At 44.2% G+C, this 23,124-nt stretch overlaps 1 protein-coding gene across 3 annotated transcripts in view; it reads right to left on the bottom strand.

The window, feature by feature from the left end:
* Positions 1-23,124, bottom strand: part of INSR (insulin receptor) — a 121,934-nt gene that overhangs the window by 37,741 nt on the left and 61,069 nt on the right. The window lies entirely within an intron of this gene.

A 23,124-nucleotide genomic window follows, 5' to 3' on the forward strand; every position in this document is an offset into this window, starting at 1 on the left:
AGCACCCAATACTTCAACATTCCTCCCCAAAGAATGCAAGAAGAAGGGAACCGACAAGTGTTACTGCTTGTGGTTTTCATGGTTTGTTTTTTTAATTATCCACTACTCAGCGCTTCACAATACTCTTTAACGAGTGGTTTGGGGTTTTGTACCAGAAACCACACAGCACTATAGCCTGGAGCAAATACCATAACTAAAGCTGAGTGACAAACTGCAGGGCCAGTGCTAAAGGAAACTACCTTTCTGCCACTTCACTCATTGTTTGGTAGGACTTTCAGGCTTAGTCTTACTATTAAATGTTAGATTGAGGAGTAAATCAAATGCAATTACTTCATTTAAAACACAGCCAATGAACTTCAGTTCAGAATGTTATAATGAAAGTCTGAAAACAACTAACAGAGTGAGCATAATAAGTCAAATATAAACAGCTTTGATCCAGTGTGGCAAATAAAATAACAGGAGGCAAGATTTAAGGACAGGGACACAGCATGGGTGGGAGTAGAGTTAATTGTAGGATAACAAATGCCATTTGGACTATAAGTGTATTGCCAAGCATTCTATCAGAACATGATCCTATTCTCACTGGAGTCAATGGACATTTTGCCCATGGGAAACGGGCTCTGGGCCTTTGGTTTGAGGGTGCATTTGGTGGCATCTGTAGAACTGGTTCTCACCACCACTCTCTAAGGCCTTAGCTACACTTGGAGGTCTGCAGCACTGGGAGAAACAGCTGTCTTCGTACAACTGTGTAGGGAAAGCGCTGGAGTGTGGCCACACTGACAGCTACCAGCACTGCAGTGTGGCCACATTTGCAGCATTTGCAGCGCTGTTGGGAGTGGTGCATTACGGGCAGCTATCCCACAGAACATCTCGTCCCATTTTGGCGCCGTGGGTTGTGGGAAGGGGACGGAAGGGTGTGGGTCATTCTGCTTCCCGTCCCAACGCTCCGTGATGCATTGCTTTACATCCCAGCAGTCCCTGCTTTTCCATCCACGTTTGGCGCCATTGTGACTCTCCTAACGGTTTCTGTGCAGCGCCATTTCTGTGGGAAATGGAGCCCGAATTGCTGAGGAGTATGCTGACGAATCTCGCCAGCACATCACATTTGGCAGTTGAGCTATTCCTTAAGTTCCAAAGTGATGAGGAGTCCAACGATGACTGCGAGTCGCCTGACGCGTTATGACACAACATTGATTGTGGCTTTCACGGAAATGCTCAGCACCGTGGAATGCCGCTTTTGGGCTCGGGAAACAAGCACTGAGCGGTGGGATCACATCGTCATGGAAGGCTGAGATGACGAGCAGTGGCTGCAGAACTTTCGGATGAGAAAAGCCACTTTCATGGGACTGTGTGCTGAGCTCGCCCCACCCTGTGGCGCAAGGACATGAGATTGAGAGCTGCCCTGCTGGTGGAGAAGCGGGTGGCTATTGCAATCTGGAAGCTGGCAACTCCAGACAGCTACCGATCGGTTGGGAACCAGTTTGGAGTGGGAAAGTCGACCGCTGGAGTCGTTTTGATGTAAGTTTGCAGGGCTATTAATCGCATCCTGCTAAGAAGAACTGTGACTCTGGGGAACATGCAGGACATTGTGGATGGCTTTGCACAAATGGGTTTCCCTAACTGTGGAGGGGCGATAGATGGGACGCGTATTCCTATTCTAGCACCACCCCACCTAGCATCCGAGTATATTAATCGGAAGAGGTGTTTCTCTATGGTTCTCCAGGCGCTTGTGGATCACCGTGGGTGTTTCATTGACATTAACACAGGCTGGCCTGGAAAGGTGCATGATGCACGCATCTTTCGGAACACTGGCCTGTTCAGGAAGCTGCACGCAGGGACTTTTTTCCCAGACCGGAAGATCACGGTAGGGGACGTTGAAATGCCCATTGTGATCCTTGGAGACCCCGCTTACCCGTTAATGCCTTGGCTCATGAAACCGTATACAGGGAAGCTTGACAGGAGCAAGGACCGGTTCAAATACAGGCTGAGCCGGTGCTGAATGACTGTGGAGTGTGCTTTTGGCCGTTTAAAAGGGCGCTGGCGATCTCTGTATGGGAAGCTAGACTTGGGGGAAAGCAGCATCCCTGCGGTTATATCCGCGTGCTGTACCCTCCATAATATTTGTGAAGGGAAGGGTGAAACATTCAGTTAGGCATGGACCTCTGAGGTTCAAAGCCTGCAGGCTGAATTTGCACAGCCAGAGAGCAGGGCTACTAGAGAGGCCCAGCACAGGGCTTCAAGGATCAGGGATGCCTTGAGGGAGGAATTTGAGGCTGAAAACCAACAGTAATATTTGGTGCCTTGCACGGGAGTGAAGTGCAGTGGTTACAATGTTAGTAGGAAACTCTGGGTACGTCTACACTATGAGATTATTCCGATTTTACATAAACCGGTTTTATAAAACAGATTGTATAAAGTCGAGTGCACACGGCCACACTAAGCACATTAATTCGGCAGTGTGCGTCCATGGTCCGAGGCTAGCGTCGATTTCCGGAGCATTGCACTGTGGGGGTAGCTATTCCGTAGCTATCCCATAGTTCCCGCACTCTCCCCCGTCCCTTAGAATTCTGGGTTGAGAGCCCAGTGGCTGATGGGGCAAAAATCATTGTCGCGGGTGGTTCTGGGTAAATGTCGTCAGTCATTTCTTCCTCCGGGAAAGCAACGGCAGACAATCATTTCGCGCCCTTTTTCCCTGGATTGCCCTAGCAGACGCCATAGCATGGCAACCATGGAGCCCGTTCAGCTTTTTTTTTTTTGTTTTTGTTTTTGTTTTTTTTTTTAAATACAGTCACCGTATGTGTACTGGATGCCGCGGACAGAGGTGATACTCCAGCGCTACACAGCAGCATTAATTTGCTTTTGCATGATAGCAGAGACGGTTACCAGTTGTTCTGTACCGTCTGCTGCCGGTGTAAATTGGCAATGAGATGATGGTTATCTGTCCTTCTGTGCTGTCTGCTGCTATCATGGGTGCCCTGGCTGAGATCGGCAGGGGGCACAAAGGCAAAACTGGGAATGACTCCCTGAGTCAATCCCTCCTTTATGGTTTCTAAAAATAGAGTCAGTCCTGCCTAGAATATGGGGCAAGTGTACTAGAAAAGCAGTGTATCAGAGAGTACAGCTGCTCCGTGTCAGATCCCGCAGAAATGATGAGCTACATGCCATTCACGAGGGGTGGCCCTGCAACAACCCCACCCATTGCTTCCCTCCTCCCCCAACCTTCCTGGGCTACCGTGGCAGTGTCCCCCCCATTTGTGTCATGAAGTTATAAAGAATGCAGGAATAAGAAAGAGTGACTTGTTAGTGAGATAAAACGAGGGGGAGGCAGCCTCCCGGTACTATGACAGTCCAGGCAGGACATTAAGCGGTGCGGGGGAGAGGAGCCCAGCATCCCGCTGCTATGATAGTCCAGGCAGGACAGAATCTTTTCTTTACACAGGAAAGGGAGGGGGCTGATGGAGCTCAGCCCCTAGTTGCTATGATGAGGATGGTTACCAGCCATTCTGTACCATCTACTGGGAATGACCAGGAATCAATCCTATTTTTACCCAGGCGCCCCCGGCCGACCTCACCTGAGGCAAGCCAGGAGCACTCACGGCCTGATGGTGACGATGGATATCAGTCATATTGTACTGTCTGCCACCGGGGAGGGGAGAGGAGCGGATACTGCTCTTCACTGCTGCAGCATCACGTCTACCAGCAGCATTCAGTAAACATAGGGTGACACTGAAAGAAGTCAAGAAACGATTTCTTTCCCTTTTCTTTCACGTGGTGGTGGTGGTGGAGGGAGTAAATTGACGATCTATTCCCTGAACCACACCTGACAATGTGTTTGAACCTACAGGCATTGGGAGCTCAGCCAAGAATGCAAATACTTCTCAGAGACTGCTGGGGACTGTGGGATAGCTGGAGTCCTCAGTACCCCCTCCCTTCCTCCATGAGCGTGCATTTGAGTCTCTGGCTTCCCGTTACGCTTGTCACGCAGCACTGTGTAGCCTGTAGATTTTTTTTTCCCAGACACTTTGGCATTTCGTCTTCTGTAACGGAGCTCTGATAGAACAGATTTGTTTCCCCATACAGCGATCAGATCCAGTATCTTCCATACAGTCCATGCTGGAGTTCTTTTTGGATTTGGGACTGCATTGCCACCCATGCTGATCAGAGCTCCACGCTGGGCAAACAGGAAATGAAAATCAAAATTTTGCGGGACATTTCCTGTTTACCTGGCCACTGCATCCGAGTTCAGATTGCTGTCCAGAGCGGTGACAGTGGTGCACTGTGGGATACCGCCCGGAGGCCAATACTGTTGATTTGCAACCACACTAACCCTAATCCGATATGGTAATACCGATTTTAGTGCTACTCCTCTCACCTTTATATCGATATAAAGGGCCTCGTAGTGTGGACGGGTACAGCGTTAAATTGGTTTAACTCTGCTAAAATCGGTTTAAACACATACTGTAGACCAAGCCTGTTTTTCCTAAGCTGATTTGCAGTGCCTGTTTCTTTCCTGGGCTAAGGTATCTTTGACTTTTTGCAATAATAAAGACTGTTTTCAAAGCCAAGAATTCATTTATTGAAAAGAAAAGAACTTTATTGACAGACATACAATATTTTGGGAACCTAAAAGGGCAGAGGGGTGGGGTCGGAACTGTACAGTCACAGGTTTGAATATGTCGTGTCTGGAGTGCTGTGCAATGACTGCTGCACTTCAGGATGCCTATACTGCATGGTGATGGGGGTTGAGTGCAGAGGGTAAGGGTCGTAGTTCTCAGGGCTGGTGAACGTACAGGTGTTGGGGGCAGCTGGTGGAGGTAAGAACCTGGATGCCGGGGAAAGGGGTTTGGAGCTGACATTGGGGCACAAGGGAAAGAGCTTTGGGATGGGGAGGGGGCAGTGCGGTAGTGCTCTGCCTGCATGGCTACCAGCGCCTGGATAGAGTCTGCTTGGCATGCCAGGATGCTTATCAGCTGCTTTGTGCTTTTTCTTCCTGGCCGCTGCGTTTCTCTGGCGGATCCTGCTTTCCCTTTCCCTCCAGTCCTGCAGTTTTTTATTCTCTCTGGCAGAGTGATCCATAACTGTTTGCAGCAGGTCGTCTTTGCTTTTACGTGGTTTCTTCCACAGGTTTTGGAGTCTTTGAGCTGCTGTTAACACGGGCAGCTGAGAACTCAAGGTCACTTGTGGAAAGGAAAAAAAGGCCACAGTTAACAGAGGCAGCATTGTTTATATCTCAGACAGTTATTCCCACACAGTGAAGGAGTTTACAGCCTTCACTTTAGTATAATTTTCCCATACCAAAGAGAGCGCACATAACCCACAGGAGCCCCAAAATGGTGAGTAAGGGGGACTGATTGCTTCAGGGCTGTGCTGGGGTTTCTGTGCATTGGGGAAAGCAAACAGCTGCAGGGGGCACCTACACTGAACACTCTCCCAACGTTTTCCACAGGAGTTAATCCTGGAAGATCTTGCTGCTGCAGGTCACCTGGGAAGAGCGGGAGGGTCTTCTACAGCAATGCGGATTCCGCCCTGACCCCTATGCAGCTTGCCTGCGTGCAGCAATGGTCCCCCCACCCCTCGTGGCACAGTGGTGTGGACGCGTTAGCCTGACTGGGACAAGGACCACAATGGCTCTCCCTATAAACTTGCGCAAGTGCATTGCCCACGCTCTGGCTGAAACTTTTGAAGAGATTACTGAGACCGATTACCGCGACGTGATAGACCACATCAATGGGCTATTCCACATCTAGGCATGCATGCATGCAGCCCTAACCCTCCCTCCTCTCCTGAAACATTTCCATCCTGAAAATAAAAGCTGCTTACCGGGAACCCGCTCCTCTGCTTGTCCTTCACCAAGTACTGCCTGCTGCGACTGGTTACCTTCCTCCTGGCTTGAGAAGAGCTCCTGGCTGCATGCCTCTTGGGACTCCGGGGCGTCTCCCCCAACCCCAGTACTCTCACTCTCGGTTTCCTCCTCCCCCTCCTCCTCCTCCCCTCCCCGCTCTGAAGTGTCCATCGTGGTCCTCGGATTGGCGGTGGGGTCACCCCCAAGTATCGCGTCCAGCTCTTTGTAAAAACAGCAGGTCGTGGGGGCAGCACCAGAGCGGCGGTTTCCCTCACGGGCTTTGCAATAGACACTCCACAGCTCCTTCACTTTAATCCTGCACTCCACCGCATCCCGGTCATGGCCCCTTTCCAGCATGGCCCTTGAGATCTGGCCATAGGTATCGTAATTCCTACGCAGCTGGGACTGCACAGCTTCCTCCCCCAAAACACTGATGAGGTCCAGCAACTCGCCATTGCTCTATGCTGGGGCTCATTTGGTGCGTGGAGGCATGGTCACCTGGAAAGATTCACTGATTGCTCAGCCAGGTGTGGAGTGCAAACAGGAAGGGGATTTTTAAAATTCCCAGGGCATTTAAAGGGCGGGTCACCTGAGGCTAGGGCAGTAGAGTTTGAACTGATGAGCAGAGTGGCTGAGCAGGCATTCTGGGATACCTCCGAATACCTCTGGAGGCCAACAACAGCGCTTTTGGTGGCCACACTGGCGGAGCAGCGCTGCATCACCAGCGCTGCAGTCATTCCCTAGGCAGAGGTGGAGTACATGCAGCGCTGTAGCCAGGGAGATGCAGCGCTGTATGTGCCTTGCAAGTGTGGACGGTGAGTAAGTTGCAGCGCTGTAAAGCCACCACCAGCGCTGCAACTCTCCAGTGTAGCTAAGGCCTAAGAAATCTTTAGTTGAACTCTATGGTCTATGGAGACCAGATCAGGTAACTATGCCTCACTAGCCACTGCCTCATACAGCTGGTCACACTTTCTGCCAAAAATGGCCACATAGTCACTTTTTCCTATTCCTCTTTTGTCCAGCTCCCTAATCAGTCAGAGAAGCATCTCCTATTCTCATCGTGTCCCCCCAGGACAGACACTCATCACATAGCTAGCCCACTGCTTCTTCATGGAAGCGCAGGACCCTCTCACTAGACCTTATTTTAAAGCTAGTGAAATATACACATATCCGTCATCTGACAAAGGGCTCTTGGCCAAGTGGCTGAAACCCAATAATCAACCTAGTGTAAAATTCTTAGAAACTAGAGCATTTTCACATTCAGATTTTTGTGGGTTTTTTTTTATAGCCACTAAGACAAAATATTTGTGCTGGGCCCACCTACAAATACAGAAAGACTTAAGCTGTATTTACACTCACAATTTGCATAAACTTCCCCTGAACAGATAAAATACTTACTTGCAAACACGACTTTCAATATTAAACATTCAAGCGATAAGAATATCTGCAGGTGTAAAACGCCATAGGGCTCACATTGCAGTTCTTGCAAACCAGCACCACTGTTAGCAAGAGGCAGCAACACAACAGGGACTGAAACCTTGTGGGAAAGAATTTTCTAACCCCTGTTATGGTAGCATGCTTTGCCTCCACAATGCCAGTTACAAGCAGTGGCTTGAGCCCTGCCAGAGGGCACAGTTTTGGTACGTTGTTGCCTGGGAAGAAAAAAAAAAATCCCATCCAAATGGTGCAACAGTTATGCTATATGTAAGTGTGGGTTCAAAATGTGAATGTGTAGCAGAAGCAAGGATGCAGTCAGCATAGTTCTCACTCTGTACGCCTAGGGCAGAAGTGAACATGGCTTGTGCCTTCACTGCAGATCAATCATCTCAGCTACAACATGCATCCATTCTGTAGACCAGATGGAACCTCAAACATGTTCTTCAACTATACTAAAACCTTGGACGCACCCAAGACTTTCACATGATCTGGAGCAAGCTTAGGTCCCATCTACACTGCAAGACTGAACCATGTTTTAATCCTACTTGTATAGGGTCTCTCCCACAACACATTTGTATTTGTAGTGCAGACAGAATCCCTTAGCACCCAGACCTCGGTTTTCTGGATGTTAGGTACCAACATAGAAAGTGCAAACTGGGGGAGTACCAGACACACCCATATGCAGGGACTATAATACTATTTTTAACATACATTTGCCTAATTTGCTCAAACAGATGAATACTAGAATATGGCTTAGTTTTGTTCAATGAAATTAGCAGTATCTAGGCTCAACAGTACAATGTGCCATTGATGCTTTTATAATGGGATCACCACTTGTTAGGAAGAAGGTATGATATTGCAGAATTAAGGGCATTACATGAATTAAATGCTTTTCTTGGAAGTTTCTAGCATTATCCATGACCAGACAATCAGAAATGTAGGACAGGAAGGGACCTTGATAGGTCATCCAGTCCAGTCCTCTGCACTATATTATCTATCCCTGATAGGTGTTTGTTTAACCTGTTCTTTAAACCTCTAATGATGGGGATTCCACTTCTAGTCCTGTCTTCAGTGGATAAGGAAAGCAATTTTATCACCCTCCTTTATACAACAAGTTTTTACAAACTTGAAGACTTATTTCCCACCTCAGACTTCTCTCTTTCAGACTAAACAAATCCTTTTTTTTCCACTCAATCTTTCCTCAGAAGATGGACCACTGGTCTGTTCCAGCCTGGCAAGTTATGTTCAGCCATTAGAGATCTAAAATTTGAATTCTAATGATCACAAAGCTAATTTTAATCTCTTATGTATACGACTGTCCCATGCAGCCTGGTCAAGAGAACATTTTTTCCTGCATCTCCTAGACTCAGCCTCAGCATACACAAAACTGAGCTCATGCAACTGAAAGCCCCTCACGATTCATCTTCTAAATAGTTTGGGAAATATAGCAAAGATCCCTAGGAACATGGGAACTGCCAGGCTGAATCAGGCTAGGGTACATCTACCCCAGTACTAGTTGCTTCAGAGAAAGATGTAAGAAATCCTGCACTAGCCAGTTATAGGATAGCCTCACCCCAGGAAGTTTCTTCATAAACCCAATTAGCTAGGGGGTGGCTTATGCCTCTAGCAGGAAGGCTTCTATCCCTTCAAAAAGAAAAACAACCAACCAATCCTCTTATTTTTAATATTTACTGTAACTACTCTAGGTTTTCTTGCTATTCATATACAAATATAAGCCCTTTTTGAATCCTGCTGGCCTTGATGATGTCTTAGATCTGTAAATCCAACAGGCTACGTGGGTGTTGTGTGAAAGAGTATTAGTTCCTTCTATCCATTCTGAATTTGCTGCCTTTCCAATGTCCCCTTGTGCTATACTACTTGTTATTTTGTACATGTATCTCAAATCCTGTCTAAGAACAACTCCAGTCATTTTAGTCTCTCCCCATTATGAGAGGCTCCTAATCATTCTTGTGACCCATCAGAACCCTCTCTGTTTCTGCTATAATTCACATAACAAATTGTTAAATGACAAACATTAATGTCCTGCCTCGAGAGCAAGGGACTGGACTAGATGACTTCTTGAGGTCCCTTCCAGTCCTACACTTCTCTGATTCTATGAAACACTCTACAAACTTTCCCTGCTGCCCAGGCACTTTATTGCCTTCACAACATTAACCAGCTGAGGAAACAAACAATTTTCAGACAGCCACTCCACTCTTGCTTTTTCTCTAGGCAAGATTTCACCCTCCTCAGACCGGGCTAGTTCACTATTCAGACTTTTACTTCTCTCATCATTACGCCGATACAGCTTGAACTTCAAATTATCCTTATAATAGAAATGCAATGTCTCTCCCATACATCCCAGGCAGAGTGCAATGAATGTATAGTTGTAAGAGCAGGACTTGCATGATATTGCACGCCATTTTCACACTGACACAAACTAGTGAGCTAAACACTCAGACATAGTACTTGGTGGTTTAGGATCCTTTGTCTTCTTCCAGGAAAGGTACAAGTAGAAAGCCCTGTGCGGATAAAAAAAATTTGGATCCACATTCAATCCACAAAATTGTTAAACAATACAACTGCATCTGTGGATGCAGATATTTGTGGATATCCATGTACTTGAAGGGGCAAGTCCCAGGGGTAGGGGTACCAGAGGGCAAGTGTGGAAAATTGGGACGGGGTGAGGGGTAATAGGTGCCTATATAAGACAAAGCCCCGAATATTGGGACTGTCCCTATAAAATCAGGACACCTGGTCATCTTAACCCAGGGGCGACAGGAGACAGGCCACTTTCCTGGATTCCTTTCATGTAGGCCTCCTTTCACTATAAAAGTTCTAACATTTTGGACAAAGATTATCTAGTTTACTCCAAAATGCATTTTAATCCCACCCTAACCCCAGGAAGAACCTCATGTTTAAAAATATTTTCATGGAGGTGTTTTGCCCCCAGCTTAGAAGGAAATATTAGGACTAAGCATGGCAAGAATGAAGCCAATATCTGCACACTGTATTCTGGATCCTGAGTAAATTTGTGAATGTGTGAAGACTGTGAAGAGTAACTACTGCGTATACTGAAGCTTCTACACAAACTGCAAATATCAAGAAAATCGAGCTCTGTATTTATAGAATAAAGGCTTCAGATACACATTCTTTAATACACCTGTGAAGTTCAAGTACGAACACGTATGAAAACCACAAGTTGCACAGTCTACAGCCCTCATGTAGGACACTAAAAATAGCCACTCAAGCCATTTATTTTAGTTTTTCTGTATTGAATCCCTGTATGCCAGTCTCAGGAGAGAAGAGAATTTTAAGAACATAAGACCAGCCAGACTGGGTCAGACCAAAGGTCCATCTAGTTCAATATCCTTTCTTCTGACAGTGGCCAATTGCCAGGTGCCCCAGAGGGAATGAACAGATCAGGTAATCAAGTGATCCATTCCCTGCTGCTCATTCCCAGCTTCTGGCAAACAGAAGCTGGGGACACCGTCCCTCCTATCCTGGCTAATAGCCATTGATGGACCAACCTATCCTCCATGAATTTATCTAGTTCTTTTTTGTACCTTGTTATAGTTTCGGCCTTCACAACATTCTCTGGCAAAGAGTTCCACAGGCTGACTGTGCATTGTGTGAAGAAATACTTCCTTTTGTTTATTTTAAACCTGCTGCCAATTAATTTTATTTTGTGACCCCTAGTTCTTGTGCTATGAGAAGGAGTAAATAGCACTTCCTTATTTACTTTCTCCACAACAGTCATGATTTTATAGACCTCAATCATATCCCCCCTTAGTCACCTCTTTTCCAAAATGAAAAGTCCCAATCTTATTAATCTCTCCTCATATGGAAACCCTTCCATACACCTAATCATTTCTGCTGCTCTTTTCTGAACCTTTTCCAGTTCCAATATATCTTTTTTTGCGATGGGGCAACCACATTTGCATGCAGTATTCAAGATGTGGGCATACCATGGATTTACATAAAGGCGATATGATATTTTGTCTTCATATCTATCCCTTTCTTAATGATGCCTAACATTGTTCGCTTTTTTGACTGATGCTGCACATTGAGTAGATGTTTTTAGAGAACTATCCACAATGACTCCAAGATCTCTTTCTTGAGTGATACCACCTAAATTAGACCACATTATTTTATATGTATAAATTGGGATTATGTTTTCCAATGTGCATTACTTTGCATTTACCAACATTGAATTTCATCTGCCATTTTGTTGCCCAGTCATCCAGTTTTGAGAGATCCTTTTGTAGCTCTTCGCAGTCTGCCTGGGTCTTAACTATCTTGAGCAGTTTTGTATCATCTGCAAATTTTACCACCTCACTGTTTACCCCTTTTCCCAGATCATTTATGAATATGTTGAATAGGACTGGTCACAGTACAGACCCTTGGGAGACATGACTATTTACCTCTCTCCATTCTGAAAACTGACCATTTATTCCTACCCTTTGTTTCCTGTCTTTTAACCAGTTACCAATCCATGAGAGGACCTTCCCTCTTATCCCACGACAGCTTACTTTGCTTAAAACAGCTTACTTTGCTTAATTTTGCAGATAATTCTCTCAGAGAACATTAGAGTGACATAATATATGGATTACCAACTAAAACTAACTGGATAACCATAGAAGAATGCTACTGATTATATTTAAACTGAACTTTCAGTTTAAATCGATCATTCAAACCTTGCTAAATCCAGTGTTCGTTGATGTCAGTAAAATAGCCCTAGAGAGCTGTTGCTTTCACAAGTGTGTGGCTACTACCACAAAGACTCACATAAGAAACTTAAAAAGGCGTAACAGGTGACTGCTTCCATTGTTGTGTGACTGGAAACTTTGTGTGCACACACACACACACAAAAATGGGAAAAGAAATTTCACATCTAATTTAATAGTTTTTTTTCCTACAGAACTGTAGAACACTCACCAGTTCATTATTCTGGCTTCAAAGCCACAGAATTCAAAATGATTCAGTACGAAGGCAATGATTTGTAAGTAATGCACTAGGCCTATAAACTATCAGAATACTTCGCATAATTGCTTTTTTTTTTTCACCCTAGGTGAAGAACTACATGGAGATTTTTTGCCATCAGTGAATCACCTTCCTTTCAGCACTTAAGGGGGGAAAAGCAATAAACAAAAAACTTTTAGTTAATGCTCAAAGTATGGCAAGAGAAATGCACAGGTTGCTCAGTTCTGCAGCCATACTTCCCATCAAAGTCAATGAGGCAGAAGGAAAGAAGGCTGGACCAAATCTCTTTTAAATTGAACAGTTCACCCACATACTTTTAAGTAACAGTTAAGTAGTGTAAACTGATACTCCAACTTAAAATACAGAAATGTGGATTCACTTCCTTTTACATTAGCAAAGTTTTTGCACTCCTAGAGCAATAATGCTTATTTTATTAACTTGATACTTAGTGGTAATTAAGTTGAGTAGCCGAACAAAAACAAAAACTTGCAGTTGATCCTTTATATTGGGCTAAACATAAAAATAAACTGTGTAGTGTGCAAAACAAACATGCTCACATAATTCCTCATCAGCCCACAAACAGAACATGGTCCAGCAACAGATGTTGTGGCGGAGGGTTAATTCAGAGCTTATAATTAAATAGAGCAACATGGTAGATCAAAAGGAGACCTATGCTTCAAAAGTGAGCAAACAACCTGGAACTGGCATTAAATGAACTACTCTAGCAATTACTGCAAAAAACAAACCAGCAGTTTACTGAAAATAGTGCCAACAGAAGTAAAACAACAGAAAAGTCCAGAGCTCAATCCCAAAATCTCACAACAAAACCTACCAATTCTATAGCCATCAAATGTGAAAACTGGATGAAAGAGGAAAGTCTGTCTGTTTCTTTCATCTCTCACCATGCTTGGCAGTGTAGTGCTCTTGGTGCAGAAACTAGAAGCCAGGTATATAGCTCTCCATTCCATTTTTAAGCTCCACGCATACTGGTTCAGAGTATGAAACATCACATGGAATTAGTAGCAAACAAAACCTAAACCAGACTTAACAACATTAAAATCCCCAGAATGGAAAAGGGGTGGAAACAAGGAATTTTGATTTGAATTAATTCAATTTAATGCTCAGATTTTAATCATGATTTAAATCAGCAAACAGGAAACCTTAATTTAAATAATGTATTTTAATCACACTATGCATTTATATGTTTTATTTATTTTCCATTACGAAAAGTTGATTCTCATTGGTTGGCAATCATTAAAACATGTTGATTTGCAACTAAATACAGCCTTTATGCTAAATTTGGTGCTTCATTTTTGTTAACAAGGACATACTACATCTATAAACATTTACTTAAGAAATTATATAGCTTAACTTACATTTATTCAGATTCTGTTTTCCATTTTATATTGTTAGAAATCAGTGAACGACACGTTGTCTGTTCACTAGTTGACACAATTGTAAGTAAAAAATCAAGTTCCATGGAAACTCAATTTAAAATGCACAAAAACTGGATTTTATTTTTTAATTAAACAAAACCACCTTAGATGTACTGGATACATAAGAATAAAATTAATCAAAACATATTTTGCATTAAAAGCTAATTGATTTGTTTAAAAAAAGAATGATCTGTAATTAATAAATTTAACTGATTGTTTCTGGTAACCATGTCCTTCAAGACTTTAGCAGATCTCATTCTCTCACACCTAGTTTTTATTCAGAGACCAGATGAGGAAAACAAGCTTTGCCACTTTTTTCAACTCCCATCTGATTTCTCAACTTTGAACAAGCTCGTTATTGAGATAAACTAGTTGAATAAACTGAAATGAAGAAAATAATTCTCTCTGCACCTACAGGAAAGGCTATGGCTGTCAAAAGCTGGTTTAGAATTTCAATTAACTCTGGTTTCCAATGCTGAGCCAGTGACTTCCACCAGTTCATTGGTCTGATTTTCTTTAAAATTTGGCAGCAAACATAGAATCATAGGACTGGAAGGGACCTGAAGAGGTCATCTAGCCCAGTCCCTTGCACTCATGACAAGATCAAGTATTATCCAGACCACCCCTGACAGATGTTTGTCTAACCTGCTCTTAAAAATCCCCATGGAGATTCCACAGCCTCTCTAAGCAATTTATTTCAGTGCTTAACCATCCTGACAGTTAGGAAGATTTTCCTAATGTCCAATCTAAACCTCCTTTGCTGCAATTTAAGCCCATTGCTTCTTGTCCCAGCCTCAAACGTTAAGAAGAACAATTCTTCTCCCTCCTCCTTGTAACAACCTTTTCTGTACTTGAAAACTGTTATGTCCCCTCTCAGTCTTCTCCTCTCCAGACTGAACAAAGCCAATGTTTTCAATCTTCCCTCGAAAGTCATGTTTTCTAGACTTTTAATCATTTTGTTTCTTATATACTGCTAAATATTTTTTGCCTTTAATTTAAATGATTTAATAAATTATAATAAGTTTAGGCCTTAACATAACCTGTCATTATCATATTTAATTTTAAATGTGTTTTTAAATAAACCTGTATTTCATTTAAATTTTAAAAAATAATAAAAATTAAAAAGAAAAAAACCAAAAACAAATCATTGACTTATCAACTTGGGTGGAAAGGAGCTTTTTTATACGTGGGAGGCTGGCAGAGTCCCTATCTGAATGGCTGATTTAATGCTAATGTGATTTTGTTGTAGTGTTCATTATGCTTTAGGGTACTAAAGCCTTGTATAGACATCTTTATTATTATTATTTAAGTACAAATAAATAAAAGTAAAAATAAAGTGTTTGCAGACTAAAGATTTGGGTAATTAAGCTTGTTCTCTATGATATTTTATGCAGTCATCAACTCTTTCGTACATTTTCAGACTTTGTTATTTTAAAATAACTCCAGGAGGAAGTGGAATTGCTAATTTATGAGCATAAATCTGATCTAGCCAGTATTACTGAACCTTCGTGCAATGATTCCCACGACTGGAATGTTGAAACTAATGGTCTATTTAGGAAGGATCGAGTGGGCACAAAGGGAGGGGGACTGGCATATCTGTTTCCAAGTCACGGATAACTCAGAAGAAAATGATCTTGAATGCTTATGGATCAATGTCCTACCAGATAAAGCACAAGATGGGGTATCTGTTGGTGTACGCTATAGACAACAAAATCACACTAAGGAACAGGATGACAGGCTTCTTACAACACACCTATGTGTAAACTGTAGGGGGGAAAAAGCTGCGACTTCAATTTGTGTGATATACAGTGGATGTCTCATGCGGTCAGTAGTAAAACATCCATGGAATTCTAAATACAATCGCTGACAATTTCTTCACTCTAAAAGTGTTGCATCCAACACAGGGGAGTTCTGTATTAGACCTGGTCTTCACAGATAAAGAGGAAATGATCACAGAAGTAAAAATTGATGGTAACTTAAAGTATGTCTACATGGCAATAAAACACCCGCATTGAGGTTCCAGAGCATGGGCTACAGCATGAACCCAAACATCTACACTACAATTTTATAGCCCTGCAAGCCCTGGTCCCACAAGCCTGAATCAGCTGACACAGGCCAGCTGCAGGTGTTTTATTGTTGCGTAGGCACACCCTTAGGGGTCAAGTAATCATGATTTGATCACATTTATGATGTGCAAACAGAATAAAGTCCAGACTAGTGATATTATATACTTTAAAAAGACTAAATTTCATAAAGCTGAAAACAGTTAAGAGCCATACTAGTTGAGAGGAAGAATTTAATGAGAAAAATGTGAATGATAATTGGGACTTGTTTAGGAACACTTTACTAGATGCCTCCCAAAAAATCATAATCCCACAATCAAAGAACAAGGGCATATTGGTTAAAAAAAAAAAAAGAAGACCTGGTTTTATGAGGGAAGTAAAGCCAGCAATAAAATGTATAACAGAAGAAAAGGGAAGTTGAAAGTAATGAATATAAATCAGAAGCTAAGAAGTGTAGAAAACTGACCAAGAAAGCACAGGGACACAAGGAAAGATTTATAGCCAGCAGAGATAAGGACAATAGGGAGTTTAAGAATATTAGAAATAAAGATTCTTAACAATGGTATTGGTCCTGGAAAAGGCAAGATCATCAGTACTAATGCAGAAAAGGCAGAAATGTTCAATAAATATTTCTGTTCTGCATCTGCGAAAAACAGGTGTAGTTACAGCATAGGATAACACTCTTTCCATTCTACTAGTATCTCAGGAGCATGTTAAACAGCCAGTAAAGTGAGACATTTTTAAATCAGCAGGTCTGGACAACCTGCATCCAAAAGTTGTAAATAAGCTGGCTGAGAAGCTTGCTGACTGTTCGTGTTGATTTTCAATAGTTCCTGGAACACTGGGGAAGTTCCAGACGACTCGAAGAAGCTAACGTGCTATTATCTTAAAAGGGCAAACAGGATGACCCTGGTAATATAGGCCTGTCAGTCTGACATTGATCCTGGGCAAGATAATGGACCAGCTCATATGGGACTCTATTAATAAAGAATTAAAAAGGAGGGTAATATAATTAGTGCCAGTCAACATGGGTTTATGGAAAATAGTACCTATCAAACTAATCTGTTATCCTTTTTTTGCTGAGATTATAAATTTGATTGATAAATGTAATAATGTTGACATAATGCATTTAGCCTTCTCTAAGACATTTGACTCTGTTCTGTAAGACACTGATTAAAAACTGGAGATAAAATTAACATGACACACATTAAATGCATTCAAAGCTGGCTAACTGATAGGTCTCAAAATGTATGCGTCAATGGAGAATAGTCAAACAGGTGTGTTACTAGTGGGGTCCCCCAGGGACTGGTTTTTGGCCCTATGCTATTTAATATTTGTAATCTATATTCTTGAAGATCATTTTGTTCATCACTGATAAAGTTTTCAGATGACACAAAAATTGAGGGAGTGATAAATAATGAACAGGACAGGTTAAAGCTAACAATATGGGTTTTAATAGGGCTAAATGTAATGTATAGATTTTAGGAACAAAGAATGTAGGCCATACTTACAGGATGGGGGACTCCAATCTGGGAAGCAGTGATTCTCAAAAAGATCTGGGAGCCTTGGGGGATAATCAGAAGAACACAAGTTCCCAGTATAACACTATGGCCAAAGAGGCTAATGTGATCCTTGGATGCATAAAAAGTAGAATCTCTAGAAGAAGTAGAAAGGTTATTTTACTTCTGTATTTGGCACTTGTGCAACCACTGCTGGAATACTGTGTCCTCTTCTGGTGTCCACAATTCAAGAAGGATGTTGATAAATCAGAAAGCGCGTTCAGAGAAGAGCCACAAGTATTAGGAAAGGTTAAAGGGTGACTAGATTACACAGTCTATAAAGATCTTACATGAGGAACAAACTTTTAATAATGGGTTCTTCAATCTAACACAGAATGGCTGGAAGTTGAAGCTAGACAAACTCAGAATGAAAACAAGGTGTAAATTTTTAAACACTGAGGTAATTAACCACTGGAACTGCTTACATCACATATCATGGTGGATGCTCCATCACTGACATGATTTCAATCAAGATAGGATGTTTTTCTAAAAGACTGGTTCCAGGAACCACTGTGGGGAAGTTCTATGGTCTGTGTTATACAAGAGAACAGACTAGATGATCACAGTGGTCCCTTCTGGCCTTGGAACCTGTGAATTTTAATAAATGCTTTTTAAATAGCCACTGAAATTGCACAACAAGGGTCACGGGGGCAAGAATGGTAAGAAGCACATAGGGAGAAGCTAAAGAGGCAATACGAGGTAACATTAAGGGAAGCCTGTTTAATTTATAGGTAAGTGTTCTTCACCGTGTACCTCACACCTCACAGAACAATGGATTAAGTCTCACAGGGTGTTCAGGTGGGGGAGGGGGGTCCTCCAGAGGAATGGAGGCAGAGAGAAGTGATTTCCTAGGCCACATGGGAAGTCTTGGCAGAGTGGGAACTGAACCCAGATCTCCTTTCTAGGAGTGTACACATGCCAAGGAACATACAGTAATATGCCATTATGCATATTCTGTGCAGCATTAGGCTAGTCTACCAGATGGAGGTGTGGTCTATCCTACACTGGAAGGAGGCCAGAGCAAGAGCTCCATCACAAGTGTGAAAATGCTCAAGCTGAACAGTAGAAAATAACTTAAGCTAAGGCTATCTGAACAGCATCAGATTCCAGTAAGCCAGTAACATAAGCTGTTGATCCACCAAGGGATCAGAAAAGTCCTAGACACACACAAGGTATGAAGGTGTCTTCACACTAAATCACACTGTGCTCTCACCTACATGGGTGTGTTGCATATTCACTTATACCCTACCCCAATCACCTACAGCAGCAAGCATACAAGCAGACAGCCATTCTGCTGGGATTTCTGAGCAGAGCTAGAAAGCATATGCTTGGGTTTTTCCAACCAAGGCCTGCGTATTATGTGCATGTTTTGCACACGAATGATAGGGCATTGTGGAGTAAGCCACTATTATCAATAGTGTCCTGTTCTGCATTTCTGCAGGTTTGGCTCTTTCCGTATGTGCCCCCCACCAACTACACAAAAAGAGGCATCAATAATTCCCTAGATCAGGGATCGACAATCTTTGGCATGCAGCCCGTCAGGGAAAGCCGCAGGCGGGCCGGGCCAGCTTGTTTACCTGCAGCGTCTGCAGGCTGATCACAGCTCCCACTGGCCGCGGTTCATCGTTCCAGGACAACGGGGGCTGCGGGAAGCGCCATGGACTGAGGGACATGGTGGCCGCTGTTTCCCGCATTCCCCATTGGCCAGGGACGGCGAACCACCAGTAGCATTCCCTGATGGGCCGTGTGCCAAAGGTTGCCGATCCCTGTCCTATATCTACACTGCAGTCCCAGGGAGGAGGGATAGCTTAGTGGTTTGAGCATTGTCCTGCTAAACCCAGGGTTGTCAGTTCAATCCTTGAGGGGCCATTTAGGGATCTGGGGCAAAAATCTGTCTGGGGATTGGTCCTACTTTGAGCAGAAAGTTGGACTAGATGATCTCCTGAGGTCCCTCCCAACCCTGATATTCTATGGGCTGGCATACTCACACTAGGTCTAACCTAGCTTACACAGCTAGGGTGGTACCACCTGGCTGGTATTTGACAGGCCTGGATGTTTTTTTTTAATGGATTTGCCAGTGGCCAGAAAAAATAATTTAAACTGCCAGGGTTTTATTATGTGGGTCTAAAGATTTGCATTATCACCACAATACACTGGGATAGCTAATGTTAAAAGTTTGTGTCCAGCTACAGATGCTACAGTGTTCCCACTTCCGTAATTGAAATAACAGATCAAAAGTGCTGAAAACACAGCAGCTGTCTGCCTACCATCAGGCAATCGCACCACAAATGTGCGTGAAAGAGGGTTTGAGTCATGCGAGAGTGAGGAGAAGCCCGAGGCATATTAAATAATGGAAGATCAGGACAAAGATGCAATTGACCTACTACACCCTCGGGGGAAAAAAAGCTTGCATCAAAAACTGCACATTCAGTGACAACTCGCTAAATGAAAGTCTACAAAGACTGGTTGGCAAAACATGTTGATAAAACAAACACCCATTTGTTATCAATGATGCTATCGATCTTCTCTATACGGGTTATGGCTCTAGACACTAAGTGGCTGCTGAAGGCGGAGGATTGCGGAGTTGCCTTGTGGTTGGCAGTTGGGGGTGTGGCGGGCTTGTCTACGGCAGGGGGAGCACTGGGTCTTTTTTTGCTTGTCGAAAGATGGTAACCCTAAGCACAGCTATCAATAGCAATGAGATTGGCAGCACGGGCTTCAGCACAGGCTACAACATGGATGCCTACCTGGGGCCTTTGCTGTGCTTCTACAGGTCTTGCTGAAGTGCCTGGTGCTGTGTCTTCATTGCTATTTTTAAGCCTTGCTAGACAGAGCCAGTGTGAGTATGCCAGCCCAGGCTGCAATCACACCTCTGACTGCAGTGTGGCATACCCTAAAAGACAGCTAGTGACATTAGAGGAAGTTTACCGCATCTTCAATTCCTGCCCTTATTAAATATACTCCTAAAAAGCTGGAGAGAGCCATAGAAAACAAAAAAAGCAAAAGTCAGGCTATATTGGATAGGTTCCATCAAGGAGAAAAGGGGCTATTTCATGTGTGTGCGCGCTATTGTGTGTGTGTGTGTGTGTGTGCGCGTGTGCGTGTGCGTGCGTGCGCGCGTGCGCGTGAGAGAGAGAGAGAGAGAGAGAGAGAGAGATCCTGCTGGAGGCTGGTGATATACAGGAGGTTCAACTAGTAGTTCCTTCTGCCTTAAACTCTGACACTATCATGAAACATCAGGGTTTGAACTTTGAAGCTCCCAAGAGAGTCTAAAAGACTGATGTTCACTGAAGCAAGGACTTCATGCGTCAGGCAACTAATTGTGAAAGAACAAGCCCAAACGCAGAACACACAGGGACTGTTAATCACAATGCACCTGGCACGTATTTTAGAATATGCCACACAAGGTTTTTATATTTGTAATAGAAACCAGGATTCTAAATTCCTATGCTTATTTTTTATGGCTTATGAACTTGGCTGCAAATATTCACAGAGCAGAAACTGGTTTAAGTTCTCAGCTCTGGAGATTTCTCCAAATACAAGTCTAGCTGTTTTGAAGTAGACAGGAAGCAGCAGCATTAATAAGAACTGACAGTAAATACTGTTCACGCTTCTATAAACAGCACTGAACAAAGGAAGGCAGCCAGGACAACTCTTATTTTATTATTAGGCATTTATTTGGGAAAGGGACTGTTGACTATATGCTTGTACTAGCACCTAGCACAGTGGTCCCTGACCAGGTTAGACACAATACAAATGCTTAGGGTTCCAGGGGTTTGGTTATTATTATTTTTTTTTTAAACCAGAACGCCCTGTCGAAAAGGGACTCTGAAGGCTCTGGTCAGCACTGCTGACTGGGCCGTTAAAAGTAAGGGTCAGTAGCGCAGGCAGGCTCCCTACCTGGCTTGGCGTGGCTCCCAGGAAGTTCCTGGCATCTCCCTCTGGCTCCTAGGCGGAGGGACAGCCAAGGGGGTTCTGCACACTACCCCTGCCACCAGCGCCAGCTCACTTGCTCCCATGGGCCAGGAACTGTGGCCAGTGGGAGCTGAGGGGGCGGTGCCTGCAGGCATAGGCAGTGCGGAGAGCCACGTGGTTTGTGCCTCTGCTTAGGAGCTGGGAGAGAGATGCTGGCAGCTTCGCAGGAGCTCCCCAAGGTGAGCACTGCCTAGAGCCTTTAATTCCCTCCACAACCCCAAACACCGGCCCCACCCTAGAGCCCGCACTCTCAGCAGAGCCCTCACCCACCCCCAGCACTCCATCCCCTTTTTGCACCTCAAACGCTGGCCCCAACCCAGAGCTCATACCCTCAGCCGTAGCCCTCACCCTCACCTCAACCCCCTACCCCATCCCGGATCCCACACCCCGAACCCCTCATTTCAGGCCCCAGCCCAGAGCCCATACCTCCTCCCACACCCCAACCCCCTGCCTCAGATCAGAGCCTTCTCCTGCACCACAAACCCTTGCCCCAGGCTGCAGCCCTCTCCTGCACACCAACCCTCTCATCTCTGGCCCCACCCTGGAGCCCGTACCCACAGCCCTCACCACCACTCCTCTCCCCCCCACTCCAACCCCTTGCCCCAGCCCAGTGAAAATGAGCAAGTGAGCGAGGGTGGGAAAGAGAGAGTGACAGAGGGAGGGGGATGGAGTGAGCATGGGGGTGGCCTCAGAAAGGGCCAGGGCAGGTGGTGGGGCAAGGGTGTTAGGGTTTCTGCAAATAGAAAGTTGGCAACCATACAGATGCTAAACAACTTAGTTATTTTTACAATAAGACCCCTTCACCCAAGGTGTGAGTAAGCCTCTGTTAAGTATCTATGAAGCCTCACCTCCACCATTCAACCTCTCCTCTCACATCTCTAAATGGTTTTAGGTTTTGCGGCTCTCCATGGCCCACCCCCTCCAAAAGCTAATGGAGGGTACAGCCACTCCTTGCTGCACTGTTCCTCCCACACCCCAGAACTGCCAGCCAGCACAGCCGGGTCCATATCTCCTTTGTGCTTAAACATGCCCAGCATTGCAGGATCTAGCAATCAACTGAGGTGGACTGCCCTCTCCCCAACGGGAACACTAACTGGGAGTGGAGCGGGATGTTCTGGGGGCAGTGTACAGCACTGATAGTGCGGCATGGGGCCAGGAGGCAAGCTTCGTGTGAGCTTTGAAGGAGACACAACACAGCAAGGGATGGGAGAAAGAGAATCCCAAGAGCTTTAGAAATACAGAGACACTGAAATGCAGCCACTTCTGGGGTAGAGTTCAGAAGCAAGCACACTGCACCCTGAACACTGCTGCTCTGAGGAAACATTCTGACAAGGACACCAGGATAAAGCCTAGTCTTACAAAAAGTGCTCTGCTTCATTTTGAACACCCCATCTGAAAACCAGTAAATGGCACAGAACCTAATTTATTTCCCTCAGAGAACGGGAAGGTGGAGTTGATGGTGGTGGGATTCAAACCTGTTGTTCCAGTGATTTAACAAATATTTAACTAGTAGGCCAGAGTGTCTCTGAAGGCTCAGGAAATAATGCATTTTACAAAACTTTCCGATTATGGATTCAAGATGACAATTTTTCATGCTGCAGAGGCCCAGCAGAGGGGACAGATGGGGCAGAGTCTACACAGTGGAATTTCAAGCCTATGGACCTTTTGTATTTTTTAAATTACTTTCCTGTGTTTCACCTGCAGACAAATACATCAACAATGTAAAATATTCGCTAGACACAAGCAAGGAGAGAAAAGGGCTAAACACTAGACAATCCAGCTACTAATCAGTAGCCTAATCTGAATGTTTAAGCATCATAAAAATATTT

The sequence above is a fragment of the Gopherus flavomarginatus genome, chromosome 24 (genome assembly GCF_025201925.1).
Source record: "Gopherus flavomarginatus isolate rGopFla2 chromosome 24, rGopFla2.mat.asm, whole genome shotgun sequence".
NCBI lineage: Eukaryota > Metazoa > Chordata > Testudines > Testudinidae > Gopherus > Gopherus flavomarginatus.